This window comes from Prionailurus viverrinus, chromosome B3 (genome assembly GCF_022837055.1).
Source record: "Prionailurus viverrinus isolate Anna chromosome B3, UM_Priviv_1.0, whole genome shotgun sequence".
Classification (NCBI taxonomy): Eukaryota; Metazoa; Chordata; class Mammalia; order Carnivora; family Felidae; genus Prionailurus; species Prionailurus viverrinus.
In genome coordinates, this window is record NC_062566.1 from 107,264,503 (window position 1) to 107,284,868 (window position 20,366).

A 20,366-nucleotide genomic window follows, 5' to 3' on the forward strand; every position below is an offset into this window, starting at 1 on the left:
ACTCAGCAATATTACACTTCGGCTATTATTTTTATTATAGTCATTAATAAAATGGTAGTAGTAAACTTGAAACTAGTTCCTGCATGAATGTTCACAACTTTGGAAATGTGATAATATTCAAGTTCATTAACTTTGATCTAGCTAATCTCTCAATAAAATGGCCACTCCTGTATTCACTTTAACTTTCATTTTCATCTTTTTCATTGCCTAATGGTTGACAACTTCTTGCCCCACCCGCAAGACCCCACAGCTCTGGTTGATGACTAAGAATTTGACGCAGGCTGCGTAAAAGAATGTAACAGACTGACAAGGTTCTATTAGTTCTTGGGATAATATGACATAAAGAATGTTCTGCACATTCTCTTGCTGAGCAGAACTTATCTGTTAAGTTTTCAGATAAGCAAAGATGGGTCTAAAAGCTAGTTTGTGAAGGAAGGTTGGAGGAAGTGGTGGAACACTTGTACTTGCTTAAGCAAATATCAGAAACTAGGAGTGACGAGAAGCAGAGGCAGGCAGCTGGGGTGAGAAGAGAGAGTGAGGGGCCCGAAGAGCAGCAGTGGGTGGTGGGGGTGGGGCAACTGGAGCTTGTGGAGAAAACATCCTTTGATAGAGATGTCTTCTGGTGGCTAGTAATGTTTAGAACCTTCTGGAGATACTTGCTCTCTCAGAAACTTAACCTAGCAAGAGAAAGGCAGAGTTTTAGTAATATTCCTCTCTGGAGAGAGTAAAAGAAATGTATTTTTTAAAAGCTGGAACTGTTGGGAATTTTTTTTTGGAAATTCATCATTGGCTTGGAACTCAGTGGGTAAAGGTTTGTTCCGAAAGTCAGTTGTATAACTGATACTTCAGTTCTGAGGTGGCAGTTCAATCCTGGGCACGTCCTGGAAAGGGCTTTGTTAACAGTGTTTTGTCACAAGGTGAGAAGCACATTGCCTCATCACAACACAATCAGAGCTGCTAGATAGCTAGTTTCTGAGTATATTCTAGAGACGCCCAAGTTATTTGGCCTTTTAATATGTAATATACTATCCTACCAAAGTGCACTAAATCTTGGACAAACATTCCTAGGAAACTTTTTATTAAAAAAAAAATTTTTTTTTAAAATGTTTTTATTTATTTTTGAGACAGAGAGACAGAGCATGAGCAGAGGAGGGGCAGAGAGAGAGAGAGAGAGAGAGAGACAGAATCCAAAGCAGGCTCCAGGCTCTGAGCTGTCAGCACAGAGCCTGACGTGGGGCTCGAACTCATAGACTGTGAGATCATGACCTGAGCTGAAGGCTGACGCTTAACCGACTGAGCCACCCAGGCACCCCTAGGAAATTGTTTTTTTTTTTTTTTTAAAAGCAAAAGCAGGTAGAGAAGGTAAGTAATTTTTTTTTAATTTTTAAAAGATTTTATTCTTTCTTGTAAGTTTATTTATTTTTTGAGAGGGAGAGAGAAGGGCAGAGAGAGAGAATCCCAAGCAGGCTCTGTGCTGTGAATGTGGACTCTGAGGTGGGGCTTGAAACTCACAAACAGTGAAATCATAACCTGAGCCAAAATCTGGAGTTGGATGCTTAACAACTGAGCCACCCAGGTGCCCCAAAAGATTTTATTTTTAATTTTTTTTTTTTCAACGTTTATTTATTTTTGGGACAGAGAGAGACAGAGCATGAACGGGGGGAAGGGCAGAGAGAGAGGGAGGCACAGAATCGGAAACAGGCTCCAGCCTCTGAGCCATCAGCCCAGAGCCCGACGCGGGGCTCGAACTCACGGACCGCGAGATCGTGACCTGGCTGAAGTCGGACGCTTAACCGACTGCGCCACCCAGGCGCCCCTTATTTTTAAGTAATCCCTGCACCCAAGGTGGGGCTCAAACTCACAACCCTGAGATCAAGGGTTACATGTTCCACTGACTGAGCCAGCTGGGTGCCCTGAGAAGATATGTATTTTAATTCCTACGTTTTTGGAAAGGAAAAATGAAGGCCAGATAAAAAACTGGATGTCTTGAGGCAAATGTAAAATAAAGCTTTGAAGTTGGAGATCTTAAAGCATTATATAAGGTAAGCTTTAAAGTTAAACATGCTTGGTAAAATATTTTTAAACATGCTGTTTAAACTAAGAAGTAAATATCCATCTCACCTCTGACTTCTAAAAAGTAGAGTATGACTTATAAGACTTCAGCCTTTACCTCATCTTACTTTGGCATAAACCTAAAATTTCTGTTCATTTCCAACTACCAAAGCTTGTGGCCCTCCAAGCAGAATTCCGTTCTATTTGTAAGCTTGGTACAGAAACCTTTTTAGTGGAGGACAGCAACCATGCATTCAGTAAAAAATTGTTGAATATGGATATACAAGCTCTCTGAACTGGAACATAATTCTGATTACGCTAGTATATTGTTTTTGTGTGACTTTAGATAGGTCACTCTACTTTTCCCTTAGTTTTCTCTTCTTACAGGGAGATAACAGCCATAAAAACGACTGTAAACTACTTTGCTGAGAGCTTTTTCGTTAAAGGACTGACAATAAATATCAGAGTCACAAGGTCCAGCAAACCCAAGAAGCTGAGCTTATTGAGGGCAGGGAACTTTTTTTTCTTCTTTGGAAATCAGTAGTTATCTTATTTGCTTTTTCTGTAATACAGTTCCTGGCCTATAAAAAGGTCTCAATAAACACTGTAAATTTATGAATGTTATTAGGCAGATTGCAGTCTTGGCAGACCAGTGCCTTGTAAATCTCTTTTCTGTGATCTTTTTCATACTCAGCATCTAAAACGCCGCTGCTATTTGTTCTGGGATAAGTACCTAAGCAAGGCACTTAAAAACACCCAAGTCTAGAGAAATAATTTTTCTGTCCTCAGGGCACCATCTCGCTTTCCACGGTACCGCGCTCTAGGCTTGGGATCTGGGTCCGGAGGCTACAGGGAAGAGTTGGGAACGGGAAGCTCATTCTTCGGCCGTCTGATTGGTCGGCTCGCACTCCACTCACATGGCTCGCGTCTTTGATTGGACCTCGTGGCACCCCTCCCTCGGCCCGCGACTACTTTGTGTGCCGGGGCTGCGCGCTTAGGTCCTCCGGCTCAGCTCACCGTCTGGGCCGGTCTGACCTAGCTCTTCGGCCCACTGCTCTGCATCGCGGGCGCCAGGAATTTCCCGAGTGCGTGCGGGTAGGAAGCATCCTAGGGAACCCCTCCTCCCCAAAGTTCTCTTTCCCGTTTTGAATAAACTTCCGCTTCAAAGGGGCTGTCGCAGCCGCGGGTCGGGAGAGAGGCTAGGCATCAAACTCAGGCCCTTGTGGGAGGTCTTTCTGTCGGGGCAGATGTAGAAACAGTTCTCACAAGATAAAACAGGGCTCCGCTAATTGCATGTGGGTGCGATGCCATTCTGTGGTCACGCCGCTAGCTGCAGCCGAACGGCCAGATCTGGGCTGCAGGGGCTGAGCAGCAGCGATCACCTCTAAAAAGTAGCAAGGAACCTGCTTCAGTACTAGTGCTCCTTAGGGCCGCGGGCTGCACTGGCATGGGCCAGTCCTTCCCCCGGCTATCGAGAATATGGCATTCCCGGGAGATGGCGCTCCCGGGAGTGGGGAGTTCGGCTCGACTCGCCCCCAGCAGTCTCCGGCCTGCAGGCAGTAGAGGGCGGCCTGTGCTCGTGTAGGAGCCGGCGCCCTAGCGCAGTTGTTGCCCTGTTGGAAGTCTCCCGGTCCCTCTGTGGCCCGCGGCTCCCTGGCAGCGGATGCTGCAGCTACGCTATCCACGGCTCAGCTAAAAGGGGGCGGGAAGAAGCCGTGGCACATGCCAGGGTCGCCGTAGGTGGCAGCCGCCGGCGCATGCGCGCCCTCTCCCAGAAGCCTGTAACGCTGAGGGGCGCGCGCCCCCACCCGCGCGCGCACGCTTGCGCTAGCCAAGGCTTCCCCGCCTGCGCTCGTTGTCAGAGCCGCTCCGGCGCGTGCGCGCGTTATCTCCGGCAGACCCGAGTAGCCAGGTTCCCTAAGCTCCAGGCCCCCGCCCCACATCGCCCCCTCCCAGCCCCAGTCAACCCGTCCCCTTCCTCTCCTCGCGGAATGGGGCCGGCGCTGCTCGGGGTCGCGCGCCCGGGACCCGGCTCGCGCTCGGTCTCGCGCTGTCAGCGACTGCCCCGCTCGCGCCGCCTCGCGCTCTCGCTCAGTCAGTGGCGCCGAAGGCTCCGTTAAGCGGCGGCGGCGGTTCCTGTTTCCGTTTCTTCGTCTCCCTTCAGTCGGGAGTAGCATCCTCCACCCAGCCACCCCTCCCACTCCCCAACGGGGCAGCTGCAGCTGAGGGCTGTGGCGGCGGCGGTGGCGGCGGCAACTGGGGACGGCGGAGACCGCCTCTGCTCCCGCCTCGGGTAAGGGGGCGTTGGGAGCCGGGCCCCGCGCGCCTCGGGGTCTGGGGCTGGGCTAGCGCGGGATCCGAGGAGGCTCTGGGGATGTGACTGGGGCTGTCGCCGCTCTTTTCCCCCAGGCGTTCCCCGGGCCTGTTGCTGCAACTGCTGCTTACCCAGCGGCTCCCGGAAAAGTGGGGAGTAAGCCCCCGGGACGCTCCGGCGCGGCCCGGGCGCGAGCTGAGGGTGAGGGGCGCCTGCCTCCGCGGGTGTCCTCGGCGTCGCGCATCCTTGCTTCGGGCAGGGGCCGAAGCCGTGGAGAGGAGAAGGGATGATGGGGGCGGGGGTGGGAGGTGTCCCTCTTCTCTCCTCTCCACCTACCTGCCCTTTTGCCAGCAACTCGTTCCCTGTAGTCACGGACTGTGGGGAGGAGGATGCTTGTACGTTTCCGGCTTTCGTGAGGGGTTCTCTGGCCAGAAATCGGGGAGTGGACCCGTACAAAGATCCGCTCCCGGCGAGGGGCCAATGCCGGGGCAGTTAAAGGCGTGAGTGCCACTGCATCCCCCAATTGATGTGGAAATGATGAGCTGGCGGCTTTTGAGTATCTAAACTTATTTGGGAAGGTTAAATGAGCCCTTATTTATTAAAGAAGATTTGTCCTGCAAGAGTGAGTGGGTTGTCGGGTGCAGCACCTGTTCTTTTACTGTGGGGATTGCAATCTTCAGCCATACAGAACGTCAGAGACGCAGTGTAAGTTAAATGGCAGTGACTTGGTTAGGGTTTATCCCTGGTGAGCTCTTAGCGTTTTGCCGTATATTATTAGACTTTTGATTGAGGCCTTGGAGAAAGGCACGAAGAGGTGTTTTCTTCTATCCATGTTTGAATTAATTTACAGTTGACTTAAGCCAACTCAAGAAGGCGAACCTAGGAAATTCAGAATCTCCAGTAATAACCGCAAACTTCAAGGTAACGCAGAACAAATTTCAACAAAAGTTTTCTATCAGTTTAGAATTAAGCTCATCAGGGGTAACTGACCGAACTTTAACTTGGCTGTCTTTAGAAACTGTAGGCAAGGTTTCATTGCAGTTTTTTTTTTTTTTTCTTGTTACTCCTGGGGTTAAGTGTATATTTATTTTCTTGATTAAATTTAAATTTCATGTTTTTGACGCATAATTCTTTTAAAGGGTGCATTATATAGAAAACATTTTAGGAGAGAAATTAAACATAACAGTGCTGTACTGCAATAATAGAGTAAGTTGTATTCTCCCTTCTCTGAAATAACCTAAAAAAAAACCCCTAAACGTATGCTAAATGATAAGGTCTTGTACATTGCTAACCTTATGAGATATACCATGAAATGTGTATAGAAAGTCTTAATTGCTCCATATGAAAATACAGTATTAGGGTAGTAAGGATAAGGTGGGCATTCAAACACTTGAATTTGTTATTTTACAGTTTAGTATGTAGAAATGTAGAGAGTTAAAAATGAATAGGCTATAAGGAACATAGAAGATGGTTGGAGACCTGGATTTTCCTTTTGTTGCTTTTATAAATTGAGAATTGTACTTGAAGAGCTGAACAGCTGGAATGAAACTTGCATGGATTGCAGAAACATGCAAAAATGTATCTTTGATCAAGTAGTGAGTTAATATGAGTATATTGTGGTTTATTAGGATAGTGATTCAAAATAATTCCCATAAAATATAGCATTATATATATTGTTTAGGATGTTCTTAAAGAGTCACTTGAAGTTATTTTCCTACAGGTCAGTTCTTTTTGAGATGTATGGAATTAAAAAAATAATTCTGATTACATTATGCAGTGTTTGATTTCAGTTTTAAATAGTTATTTTAAGGTACTGGAATTTTCTTAAAAGAGGTGAATTTTGAAATTTGCTAGTGGTTTGGAAAAACTTGTGTTGTTGTTTATTTTTTTAAGTACAGTTATATTAGTAGGTTGGTCTGGAGGGGGAGCTAGTGCCAAAGCAAAGAAAGCATAGCTTAATATGTGTTTGAACTTTTAAAATGCCCAAACCCTGATTTTTATGACCTGAAGGAACATAAATTTTTAATTAAAAGAGTAAAGGAATTGATATGGGCATATATCTGTATATAGTTATTTGTGGAATATATATGTATATTATATATACATTATATATAATACATATATACATATATACATATAATACATATATACATATATACATATAATACATATATACATATAATACATATATACTATATGTATTATATATAATGTATATAATATATATACATGTATTATATATATAGTATTACAAATTAAATCTTTTCATGATCTGAAATAATGGAAAGTAGATGCTTCAGGTTTATTGAATTTCTCATTTAAAATCTCAGAAAATATGCCCCATAATGTAGAATGTGTGATAGTAAGTTTCTTAATCTTCTTGTGCATTGCATCAGAGGGGAAATATATCTTAATCCTTTGTGCAAGTTGTATGTTCATAAATTTTTTCTTTATAATATCTATAGTCCTAAAATTTCAAAAATCAAGTAGAGTCTTATATAGACGAATATATTGACTGGGTAATTAGTAAGCTAAATGTTTATTAAGAGTAGAGATAATTTCATTAAGAAATGGACCCTTCAGACATCTGGAAAGCAGGATCCCAAGGTCACCTCTTAACCTCTGTCTTCTGTAATATAGCACAGTGAGTCCAGTGGCTTTACCAAATTGAACTTGTGCCTTTGACTATAAAGCAATTATTTTTTGGTTTATGGTGCTTTATTTAGATGTCACAACTGTAATAAGTTAGATATGTTATTTTACTTCTCACAGTACACATATTCATATTCAAGGCTAGAAATTGATAATGTATGTATTAAAATCATTAGAATATTTTTTTTTCTGGAGATAGTGGCTGGGCTGTTTGTTCTCCATTGTTTTCCATTATGTAAATTGAATCTCAATGCTGATAAAATAAAAAAAATAGATTCTTTGAAAGGAATGGCCATACCTGTGAGATGTATGGTAGTGAGATGTTTACCACTTTGAAGGGGTTTATGCTATAAATTAAACAGTGTTTTATAAGACATGCCAGACTATTTTTATGTATTTTTTTCCAGTTCTTAAGTGGTTATTTTTGATTTACTATAAACTGCATTACTAAATCTCCTGGTTTAATTAAATGGTAAATCCACACATTTCATATTATAGAACACTTATAAAAGAGTTTCCATTTTACAATCATAAGAATCAATATAAAAAATGTAATTTTTTAAAACTTAAAAATAAAGCACAACTAAGATTGTAAACAATTCTGAAACTACAAGTATTAATATTAATACATGCGTCAGTACTGGTTCTGTTGGTACTCTTCAGATGAGATACTAACTTCCAAGCTTCTACAGTCAGTGGTATAGTAGGTGTAGCCTTTAAAGGACCAGTACAAGATTTCCTTTGGGTACCTTCTTAATGAGTCTGTAGTTTATATTTCTGTACCATAAAGTATATAGTTTCTTTTTGGCAGTTTGAGTTGTTATTAAATTGTAGTTTGCTATAATAAGACAAACAGGCCTAAAAGTAAAAGATATTTACAATTGATTTTTAAAAAACCATTTTAAAATTCCCAACAGAAGACTATTGTATGGGGATGAGTATGCATTTAAGATACATTTTTTAAGGTATTAGGCTCCTCTCAACCTTCCTTTCTCTCTATATTCTACTCTGCAGTCTACATCCCCTCTTACTCAACCTCCCTCCATATCCCACAATTTTCTCTTTGAAATGATTAGGGATCAGACCAATAAAACGAATGATATCACTCACTTGGCATAGGGTTATTCTTCCTTGATTAAATAAATGACTTTATATCAATATCTACAATATTCTAAACATGTAACTCATATAAACTTTACTTTCTATTAAAAAAATTTTTTTTTAATGTTTATTTTTGAGAGAGACAGAGAGTGAGTGGGGGAGGACAGAGAGAGAGGGAGACACAATATCCAAAGTAGGTTTCAGGCTCTGAGCTGTCAGCAGAGCCAGACGCAGGGCTTGAACCTAGAAACCATGAGATCATGACCTGAGCCAAAGTCAGATGCTTAACTTGACTGAGCCACCCAGGCACCCAATGTACATTTTACTGTTAATGGGAGAACACATAGGGCCCATGAGATCATGCTATGTATTTCAGTATAAGTTACTCATATTTGTTACAGAAAGTAGAGCTATATGGTTAATTTCATTTAAGTTTTTATTTTTGAATTTCATTTTTAAAAAATGTTTATTTTTGTGAGGCAGCCAGAGAGCATGAGAGAGCGTGAGTGGGGGAAGGGCAGAGACTGCCTTTCAACCCACTCAACCATCCAGTACCTCTCACTTAAGTTTTCTTTTAAAAAGACTTTAATTACCAAAACCCAATACCTCACTCATCGGCTACTTTTAAAAAATATCTTTTTCTGGGGCTCCTGGGTTGCTCAGTCAGTTAAGTGGCCGACTTTGGCTTAGGTCATGATCTCATCGTTCCTGAATTTGAGCCCCGCATCGGGTTCTGCACTGACTGTGGAGCAGTCTGCTTGGGATTCTCTCTCTCTCTTTCTCAAAATAAGTAAGTAAACTTAAAAAAATATGCATCTTTTTGTGATAGTTTTTTTTTTTTTTTTTTTTTTTTTGGTGGTCAGAAAATGACATGTGAAGAGGAAATATGTCTCAGGTTTTTAAAAAAATTGACAAATTTTACCAATATAAGGCTAGTGCTGATGTGGTTCAAACTTGTCTTTGCTATTACTCTCTTCTGTTTTATATTGGTTCTATAGTATAGCCTCCTCATTGAAGCACTGAAATAAAGCTTGAAAATCACTATTGAAATGCCTCCTATGTTTTTTGTATCTTGGAACTGGGTTTTTCAAATGTATCTTAGCAGTGGGATAAACTGAATAAATATGACTCAACATACTTATTTTATGATCAGACTTAGCATTTTTACTTGTCACAGTCTTGATGACTGGTTAATGTAAATAAAGTTCACAGTATAAAATAAATAATAAAATGCTAATATCAATTGTGGATGTAAATGGGAAATTAAACTGATGTTTATTTTATAGAATCTGAGTTATGAGAAATATTACATGATATGAACTTTAAATGTAACTTTCTGATTATAAATGAATAAAAGTAACATAAAAACGGGAGAGTCTTCTGTTTGATTTACTACAAACATACAACTAAAATGAACCTGTTTTATGTTTATATAAATTTTTTTATTCAATTGACTGTTAATGAACCATGAATGAGTTTTAAATTTTTAATAATTTTGTGGCTGGTTATTTATATTATAATATCCCTTAAATGAGATATGAAATTCCATTAATACCTGGAGCCAAAATAATTTGCCTGTGGTAAAAAAGGTATTTACAAACCATCAAACTATAAAAGCATAGCAATGTTATTAAATGACTAAGTCATCACTCCATAAGCTAGTTTTAAAAATCATGTGTGTAATTTTTAAAATATAATTGATCATAATATCGTGATTGGTAAAATATAATTGATCAAAATATAATTTGTAGCTTCTATATTATACATTGTTTCAGATTTTAGCTATGTTTGGGGCAGTCAGTGAAGGGAGGGAGATTGAGAGAGTCAAGAGGATCTTACTGGTTGATGAGCCTGCTTTGTTTAAGGGTGAGGGGGATTTCTTCTTCAGTTTTTCTTTCTCCCTCCATTTCCTTCTTTTCTCTGTCATCCTTCCTCTCCCAGTAGTGGGAGGGAGTTGACCATCCTTATAGGATTTTCTTTTTTCTTATAGAGTTCATACAAAGAACATTTCCTGATAAAACATTAGCTTTTATGTTACAATAGATTTATTATAATGATTTCATTTCCTTTGAGGCAATAGGCAAGAGACTTAGAACTTTAGTTGGGGCAGGGTTTAATATGATTTATTAAAAATGATTTTGTAACTCCATATAAAAAGGGATATGGGGTTGTTGGTTCATTGTTAAGGGTGCTGTATCAGTCACATTATTGTTCAGCTTAATATTTAATATATCATAAACCCCTCTTCCAGTTTCCTGGAATGTATTTTCATGTCTCCTCTGTTGTCTTCATCTGTGGAGTATCTGTTTACAAGGAATTGGTTTTTAGAATATCTCTTCAACTTCTTTGTGTGCCCTCATTGCAGTAATAAAAATGTAAAAAAAAAATATATTGTGTCCCTTGAAGAGGACTAACAAACTAAAATGAACAGCACCGTTCTCCATTCATGGGAGTACTGTTAGCAAGTTTAAGCCAGTTACTGTGAAAAGGTCACAGGGAGAAAGTGTGTTTCATAATTCGGGCCCCAATCATTTGGGATCTGATTGATTAAGTTTCTCTAACACATGGGATTGTACCTGAAAGAGATATATATTCAGTTGAGATTGTGTTACATTTTTCATGTCTTGAGTTCTTTGAATAACTACTTAATTCATTCAGTTACCAAATGTCAAAAGATTGTAATTTTGAGAAACCTACTCTTTAAAATTAAGAGCTTAAGCTAGGGTAAATATTTTGCTCTCTTTTTATAAGTTGCAGATTTTTCTTTCTCTTTTAGGAAGTTTGGTGAAACTCTATGGCTTAGGAAGGTGGTAATTGAAATTCTTGAGGCCAAAAAGTCTTTCCTTAGCCTTAGTAAACTGAACCCCAGCAGAATGGGAAATGTAGGTTTACTAAGTAATTTTGACTGTTTCCTCTGACATAATTACAGATATCTAGGTCTCCGTTAATTAAAAGTCTGTTTATTTTTAAGATTCAAAGAGTGGTACTTCTCATAGGTGTAAAGCATTAACTGTGTTGAGAGAGATACAACTTATTTTTAATTTGTAAGTAAAGAATAGGCTGTCAGTGCTGAATAAGCTGAAGACATGTATGCCTGGGGCGCCTGGGTGGCGCAGTCGGTTAAGCGTCCGACTTCAGCCAGGTCACGATCTCGCGGTCCATGAGTTTGAGCCCCGCGTCGGGCTCTGGGCTGATGGCTCAGAGCCTGGAGCCTGTTTCCGATTCTGGGTCTCCCTCTCTCTCTGCCCCTCCCCCGTTCATGCTCTGTCTCTCTTTGTCCCAAAAATAAATAAACGTTGAAGACATGTATGCCTAATTAGGATGCACAAATAATAAACTAAAGAAACTTGCTAATATATAATTAAAAATGGCTCCTCTAAATAAAAAGACTATTAGTGTTTACATTATAATGGCCCAAAGATGTCTGAAAATGAAATCACTAAAGAATTCTGTTTTGGAGCAATTTGTCAGACCAGATAACAGTCTGTTATCCTTTAAACTGTCTGCAGAGGCTTATTTACATCAGTGCTGGTTCTACCTAAAGGGAAATAATGATCAATAACCAAAGTGTTTTCACGGGAATTTTATGCACGTTTCCTATGTGTATATTTGTGCACTTCTTGTTACTTTGTTTCCATGGAAAATGTAAGGTTGGAAAATAAGGTACCCAGGTTTTGGAAATTCTGAAGGGAAAAGGATCTCAAGTTTGGAAAAAAAGCTGTTCTTTTTGGTGTGTTTTACTGATACTTTTGATAGTGATAATTTCCTGAGACTTGTATGGACTTAAAGCCAAATCTGAGTTCTTTAACTTATTTTTTGAATAGCTTTATTGAAATATAAATTATGTCTCATAAAATTCACAGTTTAAGTTTTAATAAATTTATACAGTTGTATAACAATTACCACAATTTAATTTTAGAAAGCTTTCATCCGCCAGAAAGCTTCCCCATGCCCACTTTCCCGATTCCTGCTTCTATCCCGCAGCCCTAGGCAGCCACTGATAGGCTTTTGTTTCTATAGTTTTGCCACTTCTAGAAATTTGATGTTAATGGAATCATACACTATGTAGTCTTTTGTGTCTGGCTCCTTTCTTTTAATATAATCCTGTTTAGTCATTTGAATGAATGGTTAAAGTAGAAAAGCTTTGAACTTGAAATCAGGAGACTTGGATATGAGTGTTGGCTTTGCCACCAAATGTGTAAACTTGGGTAAGCCACCTGTTGCCTCTGCCTCTGCTGCTTTTTCCATAAAATCAAATTATTTTGATTTTCTTCTATTCCAGTTTTTACAGCTGGGTAGACATTCACTGACCTTTTCCTAGAATGTACCTTAACTCTTCCCCTTAAATATAGTCACTTTATTTTATTTTATTTTATTTTTCAATCAGAAATGAAGCTTATGGTCTAATATATGTGAGTCAACAATGGAAGAATTTGGGACTGTCTTGAAGAAACAAGCCAGCTGATTAAACTTTTTCTTGAGCATTTCTTAGTTCAGGTGTATAACTTTGAGAATAGGGACAATGATAAATGCTGAGTTAATAATAAATATCTTTGAAGAGCAAAAGGTAAAGTTGAATAATCCTCAGAAGTAGAGCTTTAAAATGGATTGAAGCTTATGAATGTAAGAAAAAGACTATGCTTTAAATAAATGTTTTTGTTTTGAGAGTAGAATGTGGTGTGGAGAGATTTTAGTTAAGTTTAAGATGACTTAGGCTCAAGGCAGCTATGTGAGATTAGACTGTTTTTTTTAAGAACCAATGGAAATGTATAGCTACCATTGGGAAGACTGTCCTAGGGCTCATGAACAGGCAAAGCTGACAGGTAATATTCAGGTGACAAACTAAGGAAAAAATACACATATAGGGAATTAAAATTAGTGCTGTATGTGTGTAAATGTATATGTTTGTAACAGGAGTAGACAACTGACTGAGTAGGCTAGCATCAGGTATATGCCAGAGGGGTAATGGACATTTTCACTATAGTATGCAAAAAGATAGGGCATTGAATAACAACTAGCTAAATTTAAAAATGAGAGTGCTATAACTACTTTGAATATTGAATAATTTGACTCTTAGAAACCATCAGAGCTGCTTATATTATCTATAATAGTAGGAACTGTGGCTGTAAAATGATCGCATTTTTATTTTTACCCAACTTACTAGAATGTATGAGTGGTAACCCACGGAGCAGACAGTGTGGAGGAGGGGAATATAGTCATAAATATATTTTAGTGATGGTGTCATTATAGCAGCATAAAATTTCTTGCATGTTTTATTTTTTAATTTTTTTTTAACGTTTATTTATTTTTGAGACAGAGAGACAGATTATGAACGGGGGAGGGTCAGAGAGAGAGGGAGACACAGAATCTGAAACAGGCTCCGGGCTCTGAGCTGTCAGCACAGAGCCCGACGCGGGGCTCGAACTCACAGACTGTGAGATCATGACCCGAGCTGAAGTCGGACTCTCAACTGACTGAGCCACCCAGGCGCCCCTTGTTGCATGTTTTATAGTCATAGTTTTTGTTCATGAGTGGTATTTCTAATTTAGATAAACCACCTTATGATAACCAGAAATATCCCCAATGTGAAACCTATATTTAATAAATGAAGATTTGTCACTTTGACAATAATATATAGATTATGTTAAGACTTTAAAGGAGTTCTAAAAGTTGAATCCCATAGCTTTTTATGCAATGGCAGCATTCTAGGAGTAAGTATGACAGCTTTATTGTTTTTCTTAAAAGTTTTAAAAAAAATGTTTATTTATTTTGAGAGAGAGAGAGAGAGAGAGAGAATGCATGCACATGAGCAGCGGAGGGGCAGAGAGAGGGAGAGAGAGAAAGAATCCCAAGCAAGCTTGTGCTGCCAGCACAGAGTTGGATATGGGGCTCAAACTATAAGATCATGACCTGAGCCAAAGCAAGAGTCCCACACTTAACTGACTGAACCACCCAGGTGCCCCAAGTATGAGAGCTTTCTAAAGTGACTATTTTATGGCAACCATATTCTTTTAAATATATGCCATACCATATTTATTTTTAAATGTTTCACAGAATTTGTAATATGTATAAAGTATCTGAATATGAGTTATGTAATTGGAAAATTTTGGGGGTAAAGGAAAAGAGACACTTATTTCTATAACTTTTGGAGCTTCAAAATATTAAAGGTCATATTTTCCCAGGAAATTTTATTGTTTTAAATATTTTTGTTTTTTAAAAGTTTATTTATTTTGAGAGAGAGAGAGAGAACCCCAAGCAGGCTCCTTGTGGTCAGTGTGCAGAGCCCCACGGGGGGCTTGAACTCATGAAACCCTGAGATCATAACCTGAGCTGAAATCCAGAGTGGGGTGCTTAACTGACTGCTACCCAGGCGCCCTGGGAATTTTTACTATTATTATTTTTTAATTAAAAAGTTTTTTAAAAATGTTTTACTTAGAGAGAGAGAGAGAGAGAGAGAGAGAGAGAGAGAGAGAGAGAGAACGGGTGGGGGAGGGGCAGAGTGAGAGAGGGACACAGAATTGGAAGCAGGCTCCAGGCTCTGAGTTGACAGCACAGAGCTGGACGCAGGGCTTGAACTCACAAACTGTGGGATCATGACCTGAGCCAAAGTTGGAGGCTTTACTGACTGAGCCATCCAGGTGCCCAGGAATTTTTATTTTTAATCATAGTAATAAATGAGCAGCTGTCAAAAGATAAAGCCAGTTTTAAGTTTAGATTCCTGTTCTCCTTATATCACATACTTGATTTTAAGAAAATAGACTACTTAAGGATTTCTTAAATAATCAAATACTGCTTGGATATTTAAGCAAAGCATCAGAGCAAGACTAGAAAACACTGAAGCAATAAAAATGATTAATTTAAAAGTTTTGTAACATAGTAAAGAAAAAAATGCAGTAATATACAATGGAAAAGAAGATATACAGAAAGAACATCATTACCTCACATCAGACATAGTAGGCTGTCTTTACAATGAATACCAGTCAAATCAAATAGGCTACAGAATTTGTGCCCTTCTAGGCAGGTGGAAATGAGATGAACAATTAATTATAGGGTGTGCACCAGAATACCCACTTACATTGTTTGGCAAGTCTTTTCTAATTGACTTCCTACAGGGGCTTTTTCAGACCTTTTCCTACTCTCTTTCTAGCCCCTGATTCTAGCCTGCTCTAAGACTTTGTAGGTTGTTTTCAATTAACTGTTTTTTTTTGAAAAGAGTAGCAAGATTAAGGCCATCAAACAATCTTCGTCAGCTTTGCTTTTCTTTATCTCTAAATTGTTTAATTTCTCTTCTTCTCTACCATTTAGTGTTAGGGATGTGTCTTTAGGCTTTCATGACTACTTCTTTTATCTCTTCTATTGGAATATATGGGTTCATTAGTTAACTCTTTTATTATTTTTATTTGAATCTCCCCTAACATCTTCAATGGCCTAAAAAAAAAATCGACCCAAAAAACATCTTTTCTTATTTTTTTCTTCTCTTTCCCCCTCCTTTTTTTATGTTATCCAACAGCCCAAAAGAAAAAGCAACATGTATATTGTTTATATTTTGCTACCTTCTTTTTCACTAAAGCTGTTCTCTCTGTTATTACCAGTGACCTGAATTGCCAAATGGGGACTTTTTTTCAGTTTTAATTCTTGTTTTTTTAATTCTCCAGATTCCTTCTCCCTTCTTATAACTTTGTAGTCCTTCCAGCTCTCCTATATATTGTAGCCACTCTTCTTTTCATTCACAGGGCCAACTTGTTTCCTGAGTATTTGCTTTATGTATTTTTCTACATCTAGCTTCTTTTCCTTGGAATACTACCTGGTCTGTTGGCTTCAGTGAGTACCTCTTTCAGGTGACTCCTGTACTGTAAGTTCCCAAACTCCCAATTTCCAGCTGGAGAGTTCCACCTGTTTGTCATGCCATCAAGCTCAACATACTCAAATTTGAATTTTCTCTCATTTTCTTTCTTCTAAAATGTAGTTTTATTTCTAACTTTCCTTTCTCTATTAAATAGGCCTATTCCTCCATTGCCCAAACTTGAACTCTGAGTCATCTGTGAGTTCCCCATCAGATCCATTCAGTTGTTAAATTGGGAATTCTGTTACTACAGTGTTTCTCTATTTCATCTGCTCTTTTCTGTTTCATTTTTTACTAGAGAAATTTTTACTGCAGAAGCTTCTTATTACCACTAACATATAAATAATTGTAATTTGGTAATTGCTATGATAGAGAGGAGGCAGAGGCAGCAAGCAGTTCTATTAGTGTATGTTATGTGGAGTAGGCTGTATTGAAAGGAGGTGACATTTAGGCTTAGTATCAAAGAATAAGTAGGGGCATTCCAGGCAGACAAGCTGAAGAAAGACTTATTAGAAGTTTATTATATGTTGTCAACCTATAAGACTTTTTGCTTTAATCCTTATTGCATGTGTGTATGTTTCCAATGGGCATATGCAATTGCCTTTCTTCAAATACTGATGAACATAAGTGAATGAACGATGTAAAGCCAGAATGATACAAAGTAACATACCTTTATTACCTACCTTTGAATGAGTTGGGGGCGCCTGGGTGGCTCAGTCGGTTAAGCGTCTCTTTGTTTGGTTGAGACTCAGATCATGATCTCATGGTTCATGGGTTTGAACCTGCATTGGGCTCTGTGCTGATGGCATGAAGCCTGCTTGGGATTCTGTTTTCCTTTCTTTTTGTTCCTCCCCTGCTTGTTCCTCTCTCTATCTCTCAAAAATAAAGAAACATTAAAAAAAAAAAAAAAAAAGAGGGGCGCCTGGGTGGCACAGTCGGTTAAGCGTCCGACTTCAGCCAGGTCACGATCTCGCGGTCCGTGAGTTCGAGCCCCGCGTCGGGCTCTGGGCTGATGGCTCAGAGCCTGGAGCCTGTTTCCGATTCTGTGTGTCCCTCTTTCTCTGCCCCTCCCCCGTTCATGCTCTGTCTCTCTCTGTCCCAAAAATAAATAAACGTTGAAAAAAAAAAAAAGAAAAAAGAATGAATAGAGTGGTAAAATGTCAAGTGGTGAAAAGTAAGCACTACCTGGATTGAAGACTTCAAATCTGACTAAACTTTACATTAAAAGCTGTCTGTAAGGTTCCTGGTACTTGGAATGTAAATCTTTAGTGGACGTCTGTTTTCAGTCTACATATACCTCTATTTTTTATTTCTATCTCTTTACAGCAGGGCTAGGTAATATTTATATATTAACAGCCACCAATATTGAAAATAAATTAACTGAAGGCCACAGCAGGTAAAGAGATAATTTACTGTTTTTATTCTCTTAGAGAAACAAATTATTTTGTGCTTTTAAAACCCTAGATGGCTCAGTCAGTTGAGGGTCTGACTTCAGTTCAGGTCATGATCTTACAGTTTGTGAGTTCGAGCCTTGCATTGGGCTCACTGCTGTCAGTACAGAGCCTGCTTCAGATCCTCTCTGCCCCTTCCCCACTTGTGCTGTCTCTCTCTCTCTCAAAACAAACAAACGAATGAACAAACAAACAAAACCAAAAAACCTTGGGGCACCTGGTGGCCCAGTTGGTTAAGCATCCGACTTTGGCTCAGGTCATGATCTTGGAGTTTTGAGTTCGAGCCCCGCGTTGGCCTCTGTGCTAAAGCTCAGAGCCTCGAGCCTGGTTTGGATTCTTTGTCTCCCTCTCTTTCTGCCCCTCCCCTGCTTGTGGCCTGTCTCTTTCTCTTTCTCAAAAATGAATAAACATTAAAAAAAAAAGAAACCTTAAAAAACATAAAATCGGAAGCATTAAAACCAATAGTTCTAAATTGGCCTAAAAAAGTAACTTACTGTCTTTGTAAGTGGAAAGCAGAGATGGAGCAGTCCAAGAACAAACAGATCCAGGAATTTAAATGATGTCTTCAGGATACTCTCCATTTCTTGAGTTTACTTCTTTCTGTATGTTGGTCTTATTTTCTGTTAATGTTAGAAGTCTTTCATGGCAAAGACGCACGGTCCTCAGATCACTGAGAGCTTATGGTGAAGAACTAAGAACTTTGTGAAGGAAGGCCTCTGATGGGGTCCATCCTTGGGCTGATCACTGTGGGGAATTATCATTAGCATTATCATCAGAACCACATAAAATGGGGGAAGGTCAGTTCCCTAAAGGATGGGAGTGCTAGTTAGTAGAGAAATGGGTGGAAGGAATGTGAAGTAGGCAAAAACAATTTATAGTCATTGTAGAGGAGGAAGAAAGAAAGGTAGTAGACAGAGAGACATGTGTACATAGGAGAGAGAAATGGGTAAAGAAAGGAAAGGGGACTAGTATCAGTTGAGAATGTGGTAGCCTTGTTTTAAGCATTTTACATTTTATCTCTATAGCTGATTAGGGGAAGCTGTATTATCTCCAGAGCATAACCATTTCTAGAACTAATAATTTTAAAAAACCTTTTCATTCTTTTTTTTTTATTTGACATACTTCCTTTATTTTTTCATGAATTAAATTTTCTTTTAATTTGTAAATTTACATGCAGTAAAATTTGTATTTTGTGATATACCATTCTATGTGTTTTGACGAAGGTATAGAATGTGTATCCACCACCACTTGGTAATTAATCCAGACACAGAGTTCCTTTTGCCCCTTTGTAATTAGCCTCTCCCCACCCATCTCCAACCTTGTGGTAAACCCTGATCTGTTCTCCATGGCTGTTGTTTTGCTTTTACCAGAATGTCATGTAAGTAGAATCATAATTGTCTAGACTTTTGGGTCAGCCTCTTTCACTTGGAACATGCCTTTGAAATTCATTCTTGTTGTTGCATGTATCAGTAATTTATTCTTTTTCATTGCTAAGTAGTAATCCATAGTATGAATGTACCATCATTTGTTTATTTATCCATCTGTTGAAAAATGTTTGAGTTATTTCTAGTTTTTGGCAACTATGAATAAAACTGCTGTAAACATTTGAGAATTGCTTTTTATATGAACGTAAACTTTCATTTCACTTGGGTAAATACCCAGGAGTCACATGGTAAGTATATGTTTAATTTTGTAGGTAACTCCCAAACTCTTTTCCAAAGTGGCTATACCATTTTGAATTCCCACCAGCAATATATGAGAATTCCAGTTGCTGTTCATCCTTGTTAGCACTTGGTATTGGTCAGGTTTTTTGTTTTTGTTTTTGTTGTTACAGGTTTTTTGTGTTGTTTTGATTTCAACTCTTTTAATAGGTGTATATCACTGTGGTTTTAAATTATACTTTCCTGATGGTTAATGATGCTGGGTATTTTTTATGTGCTTTAAAATACCTTTCTTTAAAAAAAATACCTTTAACATTCTGAGAATACTTACCTGCTTTTTAAAAAATGATTGCAGTGATTTTGAAAACAGAACATTAAATGGCCTTGACAAGGCTTTTGATAAGCATTTATTTGGGTTATAGCTGGTACATTGCACAACCCAGAGGACAGCATTCACATAAAAAAAAAAAAAGGCTCTCTGGAGTTGTGCAATGCAGCAGTGTTGGCTATATATTTACAGCCATTATCTAGAATTATCGGTGATTAAGTTTCATGGAAAATCTGAGTACTATCAAATGATGCCTTTAAAAATCATTTTTCAGTGTTTCTCTGAAATGAAATTTTGTTCAGTAGCAGGTTCTAAAGAAATGCCCTACAGGCAGTATGTCTAATGGATCAGTCTTGGGAGACAGAAAGGCCTATTTCAGATACTCAACTCTGCCATTTACTGCATGAATGACCTTGGGCATCTTATCTAATAGCTTCTTTGAGCCATTTCTTTATCAGCAAAACAGGGTCGATAGTATCTCCCTTTTGTGGCTGTGGTAAGAATTATCAATAACGTATGTAAAATACCTGATACAGATGGACCTCTTCAAGTTACAACTGCTTTCACTTCTATTTCTTACTACTACTTAATACTGATTACCCAAAAGCCATATCCAGCAGAGGCTTTAGGGTACCAGCAAAGTGGAGGAAAAACAATTTGAAAAAATATTGAAAGCACTTCATGTTAAAAATTTTTTTTGAAGTAGTATTCTGAAAAAAAATAATTTTATTGGACTAACTTAATCTTAGTTGTATAGTATTTAATACGGTGGGGGTAAAGGATTATACTGTTGTATTTTCTGTACTTGGGGCTTCTAGAGGTCTTAATTTGGTCCTACCACCATCACCACCACAGCCACCTCTATCATGCCTGTGGTAAAGAAAGACTCAAATATATCACCTAATGTTTAGGGCCTTAGAAATGCAGTTTCCTTGTTTGAGACAAGAAGATGATATGAATAAAT

The 20,366-nt window shown here is 38.8% G+C and overlaps 1 protein-coding gene across 10 annotated transcripts in view; it reads left to right on the plus strand.

Annotated features, from left to right (window-relative positions):
* Positions 1-3,030: 3,030 nt before the first annotated feature.
* FUT8 (fucosyltransferase 8) overlaps positions 3,031-20,366 on the plus strand; it is a 310,512-nt gene continuing 293,176 nt past the window's right edge. For 6 of the 10 annotated variants that reach the window (XM_047862656.1, XM_047862653.1, XM_047862663.1 and 3 more), the window contains exon 1: positions 3,842-4,345. The gene's annotated coding sequence lies outside the window, so the exon portion shown is untranslated. Of the gene's footprint in view, positions 3,148-3,841; positions 4,346-20,366 lie in introns of those variants that run through there. The other 4 variants (XM_047862655.1, XM_047862657.1, XM_047862658.1 and 1 more) reach the window with 2 other exon arrangements.